The following is an 11,287-nucleotide window of genomic DNA, read 5'->3' as shown; positions in this document are numbered from 1 at the left end:
GGCCTAGAGGTGGGCGGGCACAGTGGGTACGGGTGGGGGCTCCAGCAAAGTCGGCAGGTATAGCGGGGTTCTCTCTCCACACTGGGAATGCCTGGGCTGTGCGGACTGTGGGTGGGGGACTCCGGTCTGTGGCTCGGAGGCCGGGCACAGCGCCCCACCCTGGCAGGGGCTGGGGCAGAGAAAGGGGGCTCCTTGAACCCAGGCCAGGAGCCGAAGTCGGGTAGCTGACCGGGAAACCCCGAAGAGTCCCCCAAGGGGCTGTGTATGGGGGGCTGTGTGTGACATTCAGGGTGTGACTGTGCCTCGGTGGGCGCGAGACCGTGCCCGTGAGGCTGTGCGACTGTCTCCCCAACCGCCCGCCGCTGGGCTTGGGTCCCTGCGCCCAGGTCCGGCGGTGTGTGGTCGTGACACACACCGTGTGCCTGTTCCTGGGTCTGGCGGACACGGACCCGGTGGTCCCCGGGGAGGGGAGCTGCTTCGCACCCCGGAGCTGGGCCTCCCCAGCGCTGTCGCTCAGCCGGGCGGGCGCTCCTCGGAGACCCCGGCGGCCGTCTGCCGGCTGCGACCTCGGCCCTCCCGGGTCCGGTGCGGGGGCAGGGAGCTCGGTCCCCCTCCCTCTCCCGGGCTCCGGGCTCGGCAGCCCTGCGCGGGGGCGGGGGCGGGGGCGGAGCGCGCGGGCGGGATCCCCCCGCCTCCCCTTCCTGGTCCCCGGGAAATCCAGCCTCCGTGGCTTGGCCGCCTCCCGCTCCCGCTCCCGCGCCCGCTGCCGCTCGGCGCTCGCTCGGGGCTCCGCAGCCGGCGCGGCCCCTTCGCTGGGGGCTCCGCAGTGCCGGGCCCCGTCCCTGCCCGCCCGCCCGCCGCCGCAGCGCCCCCGGCCCGGGCCGCCGGCACCATGTAACCCGGCCGGAGCCCGAGCCGGGCCAGGTAAGCCGCGGGGAGGGGTGAGGACGGGGCCGCGCTCGCGGCGCCCTCTGCAGCGCCCCCCAGCCTCGGCCTGGCTGCGGCCCCGGCGCCGCCCACGCCCCGGGCTCCCGCGGCCTCGCCTCCCGGCCCCGGGGTTGGGTGGGAGGGCTGGGCCTCCTCCGCCGCCCCCGCCCCCGCCCCGGCCTCGCGGCCGCGGGCCTGACCCACAGCACCGGCGGGGGCACCACGCGGAGCGCGGACCGGCTCTCCCGGGTAGAGCCGCGGGGGCCCGCCAGCCCCGGCCCAGTGCTGGCCGGGGCTGGAGGCTCGGTTTTGGGAGGGAGTAGCCAGCCGGGTTTTGGGGGGAAGTGATGGTGCTGGGGAGATCCGGAGAGAAGTTTCCTTTGCAGGTGTGTGAGTGTGAGTGCGTGTCACTGTGCCTGTGATGAATGTGTGAATGTGTCACCGTGTGGGTCTGTGGGTGATTGTGTATGCCAGTGAGTGTATGCAGTGTGTGCGTGTGTCATTGTGGGTGAGAGTGTGTGCGTGTCAGTGGGTGTATGCAGTGTGAGTGGAGTGTGTTACTGTGTATGTATCTGTAGACGTGTGTGAATGAGTGTGTGTGTTGTCACCGTGTGTGCCTGTGTATGTCTCTGTGAGTGTGTGTGTGAATAGGATGTGTGTGTGTCAATGTGACTGTGTCTGTGAGTGGGTCCAGGTATCCGTGGCCTCTGTGTGTGTGTGTGTGTGTGTGTGTGTGTGTTGGCTGTGTGAGAATGTATCTGAGCAGGGTTCACTCTGAATCACTGACTCCTGGGCTTTGTCCCTCCTTCCCCCCAGGGGGTTCCTGGCTATTGTCCGGAGACAAGGGACGGGGAGATCAGACTTTTCTGAGGTCAGAACATCCCTCCTCCCCTGTGACTCCTCACCCCCAACTCAGGCAAGAGCTGCATTGTACTCCCCACCTTGATCCTCACCTTCACCTACCTCAGGGGGTATCCTCTGTGATGTTACTCGTTGTGTCCTTCTTGCCTGCTGGGGCCCCTGGTGGTAGTAGGGCCAGGGGTGAGCTGGGGTGTGTGTGTGTGCTGCTTCTTGGGGCCTAGGAACTTGTGTCATCCCAGTAATGTTCACCAAGGGCCCTTTAGTCCAGGAGCTGAGGAGGCCAGGTGGAAGCTTCTGTCCTGTTGTTAGTCATCAGAGCAGGTGGCTCTCTCCCGGACTTCCAAGTCCTAAATTTCCAAGTTCTGGGTCATTTGTTCAGTCCCTTGGCTCCAGGTGGGTCTGAAAGCTCTTTGAAGTAATAATAGTAAGAAAACAATGCCCTTGTATCTGTCCAGGGCTTTTGAAAAATACTCCACCCTCAACTCCTTCTTCTTATCCCCCCAGTAGCCTCAGGGAGCTAGCAGGCCAGGTTAAGCCATATGAAATTGCCAGTATTCAACTGTTTTTGTTTTTTACCTACAAAACCAGCAATTTCACGTAGTTCAACTTAATATAATGCCAATTTACAGATGAGGATGCTGAGGCTTGAGAAGTGAATTGCATTTCTCATGAAAGACTCCAACCCAGGTCTTTGGGTGATTCAAAGAGTTGGGCTGGGCCAAGGTTAAAGAGTGGTACCTCCTGGTGTGTTCTCTCTGACCCTGGGGGCACTGATATCCATCTCCACCCAGCATTTCCTGAGTGCTGGGGCTACTTCTGCACCCAGCTGCCAAGGCCTAAAAGGGAGAGAGGGGGAGAAGAGAGGAGGGAGGGAAGGGAGAGAGGCTTCGTGAGTTGGCAGTGAATCAGGGTCTAAAAAGGGAGCTGGGAGGGCTAGGGTGGCAGGTGTTTCTAAAAGGAACATGAACACAGGATGAACAGCCTCAGATACAAACCCTGCAGCCCCCACCCCCACTGCCCCACTGATCTAGCAGGCAGTGCCCACTGCATTTTATGCCAGGGGGCTCACGTCCAAGGAGTGAGCTTGTATATAGGAGAGGAACCTTAGAATTGACTTGGTCTAACCTCTTAATTATAAAGTGAGGACACTGAATCCCAGAGAAGGGAGGGGACTTGCCCAAGGTCACACAGCAAACTTGTGTGTTCCTGGCTAGTCTTAGCCCAGGAACTTTCCAACCCTCCATGTTATTCTCCATTCCTGGAACTCCCCCCTGCCCCAATCCATGCCCATCAGAGCTGAGAAGAAAGGATTTGAGGAGAAGAATCAAAGACCCAATAAGCCTAAGGCTGTAGATCCTTTAACCTGGGACCCTTTTTTTTTTTTTTTTTTTAAAGATTTTATTTATTTATTTGGGAGAGACAATGAGATAGAGAGAGCATGAGACGGGGGAGGGTCAGAGGGAGAAGCAGACTCCCTGCTGAGCAGGGAGCCCGATGCGGGACTTGATCCCTGGACTCCAGGATCATGACCTGAGCTAAAGGCAGTCGCTTAACCAACTGAGCCACCCAGGTGCCCCAACCTGGGACCCTTTTTAAAGAGAGAACTAGATGTTATTGGGGATAGGGATTCATAACCATACCCACCACCGAGTAGGCCATGGGCTTGTCTTGATTTCTGCTGGTGAGGGGCTGAAGCTGCTGAAGGCCAGACTCCCAGACTTTCTTCTGTGGCAGTGCCTGCTTTCAGCTGCTGCCTGGCACCTCACATCATCTCTCTCCAGCTGATGTTGGGGCTTGAGCTGGCTGAGCTCCATTTTCCTTCATCCCACCCAGTTTCTGATGCATTTTGCCTCTAGCTGGCCTGACAGTTCCTTATTTCATGTGTTCCTGTTGGGTAGAGAAACTTCTGGGGCTTTTCTGGTTTTGGAATTGTCTGTAGTACTCTTAACCCTTTCTAATTAAACTTCCAGAAGTCTAGGGTAAATGATAAGATATTGTCCCCATTTTACAGATGGGAAGACTGAAATTCAGAGAGGGGCCTTCTATTTGGTTGTTTTTTCTCTTAATCTACTAAGATCAGTAGAAGAGGTTCTTGGAGTGAGGGGATGAAGGAGGCAAATGACAACAGAACCTTTTGTCCAGAGGGGCTTCTACGGACCCCTTCTACTGTCTTACCAACTCCATAGTCAGGAAACCTTTCCAGAGTTTGATTTTATTCCCACTTGGTGGATTCAATGTGTTGTCTCAGTGGGAGTTGGAAGAACAGCTGTGTACCCTCCACTATACAAGAATTATGTCTTGATTCCCTCTTTACTCACCTGCCCCCCCCACCCCAGTCTGAAGACTGCTGGCTCAGCGGGCCTCCTGCTGTCTGGGGAGTCTGGGTTTGAGCTGGGGTGAGGCAGTGGCACCATCGTTATGGTAACGAGCTGCCAGCTCATTGTTGCTAATAACTTGTCAAGTCCCTGGGCTCAGATGCAGCATGCCTTCCCACCAGCCCTTCTCCCCATGTCACAGAAAGAAAAAGTGAGGCTGTGAGGGAGGGGCCGACGAATAAGGGTATCTGGGGAAGTGGATGGCCTTGTCCCTGGGTTGCAGCTAGAGAGCTGGGGGTAGGTCTCTTGGGGGCTGATTTGCACATTTGATTACATAAGTTTGTGTATGATTGCATGTGGATACACCCAAAACATACTTGTATAGACCTGTACATGCTAGCTGACATGTTCATGTGCTTTTACACAGCAACCCACATGTAAACATGCTTCCAAGCACCAGAACATGCTTGTGCATGAATACTGCCTCTACCATCTGCACATAAGGCACCCAAGAAATCTGGGTTTGTGGGGGTGTCCAGGTGTGTGGGTGGGGATCTGATCTTTTTCTGAAGCAGCTTCAAAGTGTTTTGTTAACAAAGGGACAGAATGGTACCAGGGTTCCTTCTTCTTTCCAGTCAGGAGCTCAGAATGGGAGTGGGCTGGGAATGATGTGGGGGGCTCAAGCTCCTAACTCCTGAAGGCCCCTGCTTCTATGTCCTTTGAGGTCAGGTATCCCCTGCCCCCCTCACTCTCTGTTCTTTCTCCTCCTCTCTTCTTCCTATGTGTAAATATTAAAGGGCTGAGCCTGCAGGGCTGATGTAGACATGGGCAGAGAATGAAATTAAAAAGGATTCCCTTGCCCCCATCCCGACACCCCCACGCTCCAGTCCCCCGCTCCTGCCTCCTCCCCTTTCCCTTCTCCCCTCCCCTCAATCAGTGCTTCCACATGTCTCTCCTCCCCCCAGTCCAGATGGGAGCTGGCTCCTTCAGAAAGGGGGCTCAGATCAGGGTGTGGGGAGCCACCTCTCTCTGCCTCCCCCCACCACATCTGCCTACAGGGCTGGGAGCCCCCACGTGAGTATTTCTCTTATCTTTGGGGTGGTGGTTAAGAAGGAAAAGTGGTTTTTAGAACCAGCTGTGAGTGGCGTTGAGAGGCTCTGGGCTGAAAGGAGGTGGGTGGGGTCCTCTCTCTAGGCTCCCTCAGGGAAGCCTCGTGTCTGGGTTTCTTTTCTGTCCTTGGACATAGAAGGAAGGGAGCAACATCAGGTGCTCCCGGTGGATGGGAGCGAGCGTGGGATGGGCAGGGGAGAGGGGCTTCTGTTCTAAAGAGCACCGGTGTGTGGTGGGGTAAATCTTTCTGGCATCCTGGGTTTCTGGCCGTTGTGCCCGGAGAGTCGCTGGGAGCTGTCCCGAGTGCTGAGCGGGACTCGGCAGGGATTTGCTCCTTCGGAACTGTCTTGGGTCTTGAATGGGGCTGCGTTGGAACCCGATGATGGAAATGTGACTAGGCAATGCCGAGGGCTCACTAGAAAAATTCTCCCAGATGACCCATTTAACAAGGACGGAGTCCCTGAATGGAAAGATAGATTGTGGGATCCTCCTTCTGGCTTTAGGCCTCACAGTTAGTTATTAGTGGTATTTGAAAAAAAGAACTCTTCCTGTTTCAGTTCCCTCTCCCCTTTCCCAAATCACCTTTCTGTTAGTGTGGGGATAGGAATGGAGGATGATACTGTGGCTGTAAGCTCTCTTCTCCTGGATAGTTTTTAGTGCAACAAGCTAAGGGGTACGGACACCAGCTTTTCTCCTCCTGGGTCCCACGAGTTCAGGCTCAAGGCAGTTCTGGATTAGGACAGCTTAGGTTTTGCTATTAGGCCTGGGGTAGATAGGTCTCAGGAGTTCAGGACAATTTGATTGACTAGGTGGCACCCCTCTGCCCAGCATACTTTGGAATTGAGGACAGGGGACAGTGAAATATTCTGCAAGCCTGTCTCATTCTCTGCCCACCCCAACCACAGCTTAGAGCAGCATTTGGGAGAGACTTTTATTGGGGAGGAAGATTTCCAAGCAAAGGATTCAAGGAGTGGGTGGGGTTGTTCAATGCCATGGAGCAGAAAAGGAGGAGGCTACTGGAGACAGGGCAATGGGAAAAGAGGAAGATCTGGGGAAGAGAAAAACCCCACAAATTAGGGTATATGGTCTAGGTTTCAATCTTCAGCTTCCTTGGAAATCTTTTTCCCACCAACCTAGCGTCATCTCAATTTTCTGGATTCTTGTGCTTTGTCTTTGTAACTCTGAAGGGAATTGAGCAAGGAGTTATTTCTCCAGGTCCCTTCCCTTGTCATCCCAGGGGGATGAGAGCCAAATGTCAGGACATGCAGATGAGACTGTGGGGAACAACAGGCAGGAAGTGTTGATGGCAGCTTCACCTTCCATCCCCAAGAGCACAATCAAATATTCAAATGGGATCCTTCTTGAGAGGAGAGCAGGGAGGGTTTCCAGATGATGCTGGACAAAAATTGGGTGTGGCAGGGAGTTCAAGAAAAGGGGGAAGTATCTAGGGACCCCAAACTGAGCCAGTTCATTCTTTCCCAGATGTGACTTCTAGTTAATAAGGAGCCCATCACCCATCATGTTTTTGATGTAACTCATCAAGATGATTCTTCTCTTCTCTAGCTGCTTGGGAGGAGCTGAGTTTTCCTATGCTGTGGGTGCTGGGAGGTGGTGGGTGTGGGTGTGGGTGCCTGTTTGGGGAGGGGAGGTGTTTGTGCTCCACTCAGCTCCCTTAGTTACATAACAGCTTTGATAAGACTTTACTTTGGAGCTGCAGCTACTGCCTGAAGCAGTCACCCCTCCACCCCCACATGGAATACTGGATGTCCACCCCCCTCTCCCTGGCCCCTTGGAGAGTCCTGCTATTCATGATCCAATGTTCCAGCAGCCACTTTCCTGATGGGAGTTGTCTTCAGTTCCCCTCCCTGATCCCTACCTAGCTCCTGTTTTTTAAATACTTGCTTCTTTTGTTATCTTGAGCCAAGGTCACCACTGTTACATTTTCAAGCCTTAAGGTCTGGCCTCTCTTTGGCAGGGTCCTTGGGCTGGGATGGAAGGGGTTCACTGGACATCGTGAAGTTGCCTTCTAGGGAAGAAGAGCAGCATCCCAGGAGGTTTGAGGGCCCAGAGATAATCTTCTGACTGTTTCCTCCTGTGCCCCAATAACTCTTTTGGAGTCTGGGAGCAGTGGACTATACCCAGAGGTACTGGGAGGAAAAACTCTGGTCTTGATGTTTTCTTTTTATTTCCCTTTTTTGAATTAAAGACTTGTATATGTACATGGGGGTGCGGGTGGGGGCTGCCTCTTGGGTGTGGAAAAAGTGCACCTATTCCAAGGTGCACCTGCTTCGTTGCAACTGATCCCCCAGGTTGTCTGAGGAAATATTGGTTACTACAGGCATGGGACAAGGGGATAACAGCCCATTTTTAGAATGACTTTTTTTTTTCTTCTGAGAGTGGGTGGGAATGGGGTGTGTCCAGGAGTGGGGCATATCCTATTGATAGTAGGAACAACTTTCCAAATGGAGAAGTGGGAGACTGGCAGGAAAGAGAGCAAGTGCAAACTTGTGATGTCCCTTGGAGAGAATATGGACTCCTGGCTTTGTGCGCAGGACAGAAACTAGGGGAGGGGCTGGATAGCTCCGCTATTCTGGTGCACATGCATGTGTATTGCTGCCTGTGAGTGGGTCTGTGACTGTGCATGTGTACACACATATGCATGAGTATGCTGTGTGAATGTGTTCAAACACATTTATGATTTTGTGTAGAAGTGTGGACACATGTATATATAGGTTTATGTATGTATAACTTTATGTGTGCATCCATGTATATATGTGACTTTGAAGGCAATGACTTAATTAAACCCGTGTGTGTGTGTGTGTGTGTGTGTGTGTTGGGGTGCTCACCCAACAATGCATATATGTAAGTGTAAGTTTGCATGTGAGCGTGTGTGGGGGGACACATATGTGCACACATGGATTAATAGCATGTGAATATATCTACATAAACTGGGTCATATGAGTAAATGTGACAGAGAGAAAGAATGAGAGAGAGAGTGAGAGATTCTGACTGAACACTGGGGCTGTCCAAAAGTTGTTTTCCCACACACTTGAATTTGATCCACCCTGATGCCTGTGGCTCTTCTCCAGAAAGCAGCCTCCTGAGGTGTCTCAAATTCTCATGTCACGGGGACCCAACTGTTCCTCACTACCATCCATATGATGGGGATTTGCAGAGGAGAAACCTATACAGGCCTTGGAGACAGCTGAGTGAGGGAGCCCAACCCAAGGCTGATCGGATGCTATGGTGCTCAGGAGTGTATGTGGGAAGAGGGTATGGGAGCTTAAACACTAACATGACGACAGACATTTTAAGAATCAAGCAGAACAAGGGGGGCTTAGTGGGTGAAGGGGGCAGGGATATTAGAGAGGCCCAAGTGTGTGTATGAGCCTCACACTTGTGGGGCATGTGGCAATACGTGTGTACGTGTATATGTGTATATTACTTGTCTATGCTTTAATATGCCTATCTTGACATAAATGCACTTTCTAACATGTACACACATGAACGAATCTACAGGAATGTGTAGATCAACACAGGGATTTGTCAACATGTACATGCATGCTAGCAAATATACACATATGAACAGAGTATGCAGAAATATGTGGGCATCTGCTAACACTGGCCTGATTGCAGCCGGTGAGCACATACCTGTGCACCTCACTCACCCGCTCACATGTTAACAACAGCCTGAAAATAGTCCCTTTTCCACCACCTGTGCCTCACCCAGTGCCTCGCCTCATTCAGCCAATGTTTATTTTATGCCTGTGATCTGCTACATTCTGTGCTGGACACTGGGGATGGTTCTCGACCTCAGGTAACTTATAATCTAGAGAAGGTGAAAGACCTGAAACCAAGTAAGGAGAGTGTTGAGGAAGGTGGGAGGACATAAGTGGTCACTGGGGTGGTGGAGACCTACAGAGACGTTGGTCAGTTCTGGAGTGGGGAAGGGAGGGGCTTGGTAAAGGAGCCATAGGAGAGGAGGCCTTTGAGCTACAGCTTGAAGTTGTAACAGGTGTTCCCCAGGTGGACAACTGTAGGAAAAGGTGTTTCAGTGACAGGAAATGTCCCAGATGGTCTCCCTACTCCCACCATTGCCAGGCCCTCCTCCATAGATTCTCCCCTGCAAAAGCAGCCTGAGTAAGATGAGGTCATGCATTTCCAATGGCTTTTCATCTCAGAGTGAAATCCATAATGCTTAGTGGGGCCTCTGTGACATAAGTGCCGTGTGTAAAATAGCTTCCAGTGACCTCCCTGATCTCAGGTGCCACCCCTACAAGGACTTCCTTTTGGTTCCCCAAAGATGGCAAGCACAGGCCCACCTCAAGGCCATTGTACTAATTTTTCCCTCAGCTTGAAAAGTTCTTCCCCCAGATATCCATGTGATTTGCTCCCTCACTTTATTCGTCTTTGCTCAAAAGTCACTTTTATTTTGGAGAGGCCTCACCCACAGTCTACCTTAGATATCCCCTTGTCTTTCTGTCCCCTCACCCCACTCCGTTGTTAAATATATTTGAACCGAGCCCAAGGTTGATCAGATACTGTGGTGCTCAGGGGTGTATGTAGGGAATATACGTTTTATACAGCCTAACGTACATTCTATACTAGAAAATGAACTTCTTCAGAATGAGCTTCACCCGTTGTGTTTGCTACTCTACCTGCTGTGTCCAGAGGAGTGCATGGCTTTAGTAGGTGCTCAACACATATTTTTTGAATAAACGTATTTTAGGTAGATCACACTGGCAGCCAGTGAAGAGAATAGATGGGGTTGGACCAAGATGCGAGACAGGGAGACCAGTTAGGAACCCACCGAAATAGCTTTGGTGAGAACTTAGGATGAGGGCCGCTTCGATGTCGAACACTGGCAGTGGAGGTGGAGAAAAGGAGATAGAATGTGTGCACTCTCATGCACACGCGTGCACACCTGTGACTTTAGCCACTCAGATCTATTGTCTTAGCTGGAGAAGGCTAAGGAAGAAAGTAAAAATGTCTTTATGTGTGTATGCAGTGTGTATGTCATGAACACCCATGGCAAGCTGGACACCCTCCAGCTAACCTTGGCTGACCATTCTCCCTTCCTTTTGGGTCTTGGCACCGCCACCACACATACGCCCACCCCTGCCAGCCAGGTTGCAGAGGGCTGCCGTGTAGGGGTCCCTCTGGCTCCATTTGGTCAGTGATACAGGGCTCCTGCCTTCAGGAACAACGTCCTGAACAGTGGGAGGGGTCTTAGGAGGTCAGAGCCACAGAGACTTAGAACTGAGACAGAGGCATGCGGACCCCGAAAGGAGTGCTCAGAGCCGTTGAGCTGAGGCCCGGTCCAGACTTCCTGAGGCCCGATGTGGAGGGAGGGCAGCCTCCTCAGACAGCATTTTCCCTCCTCTCTTCCTCTCCCTGCTCCATTCTGGGTCCTCTCTCCTGGTAGGGTGGGTGCCTTGGCCAAGTATGGGCTCAGGAGTGAGTGGTCCCCCCCCCCCCAGGCTGTGATGTGAATTCAGGTATGTGGGCGTACCCAGGGAAAAGGGACCCGAATTCCAGAGGACAGGCCAGGGGTTTGGGGGTAAGGGAGGAATCTCTCTGAGAGTCTCAACTTTGGCCGTTATCCTTTCTGCCAAGAGACACGGGGACTCGCGCTCGTGTAGCACCGTGAGGGACTGAGTCTAGACCTCAGGAGGGGCCAATCGGCGGCCCGCGGGAAGGGACAGAGACTTGGGGCACGGGGAAGGCTGGGAGGAGGGCCGGCTGAGAAAGAGAAGAAGTGGGAGAGGTGGGTCAGCCCCTCCCCGTGCCGCTCCCCGACCTGGGGTAGGGGCGGTTAAGGCCTGAAATCCTTTGAGAGTTCCTCCCCCAGACCTCCAAGCTTGCGCGCGCGTTGCCTCATCCCCCAGAGGCCAGGGCTCGAGCCCCTTGCAGGTTCTAGGTGTCTGGGGGCCTTCTGCCAATCTCCTCTCCATCTGGACGAGGGGCGGGGGCGCTGCCGCCGCTCCCCTCCCACCTGGGCTCGGAGCTTGGGGGTTGGGCCGAAACTGCCGCCAGAGCCGCCCACCTGCCCGTGGTGTCATGGCAACGACTCT

At 53.6% G+C, this 11,287-nt stretch overlaps 1 protein-coding gene across 4 annotated transcripts in view; it reads left to right on the top strand.

The window, feature by feature from the left end:
* Positions 1-844: 844 nt before the first annotated feature.
* DLGAP3 (DLG associated protein 3) overlaps positions 845-11,287 on the top strand; it is a 63,120-nt gene continuing 52,677 nt past the window's right edge. For 2 of the 4 annotated variants that reach the window (XM_006732562.3, XM_031027311.2), the window contains exon 1: positions 4,655-5,177. The gene's annotated coding sequence lies outside the window, so the exon portion shown is untranslated. Of the gene's footprint in view, positions 925-1,743; positions 1,799-4,654; positions 5,178-11,287 lie in introns of those variants that run through there. The other 2 variants (XM_081818047.1, XM_081818046.1) reach the window with 2 other exon arrangements.

This window comes from Leptonychotes weddellii, chromosome 4, assembly GCF_054177405.1.
Source record: "Leptonychotes weddellii isolate Sample4059 chromosome 4, ASM5417740v2, whole genome shotgun sequence".
Lineage (NCBI taxonomy): Eukaryota > Metazoa > Chordata > Mammalia > Carnivora > Phocidae > Leptonychotes > Leptonychotes weddellii.
This window is presented reverse-complemented; position numbering and strand designations above follow the sequence as displayed.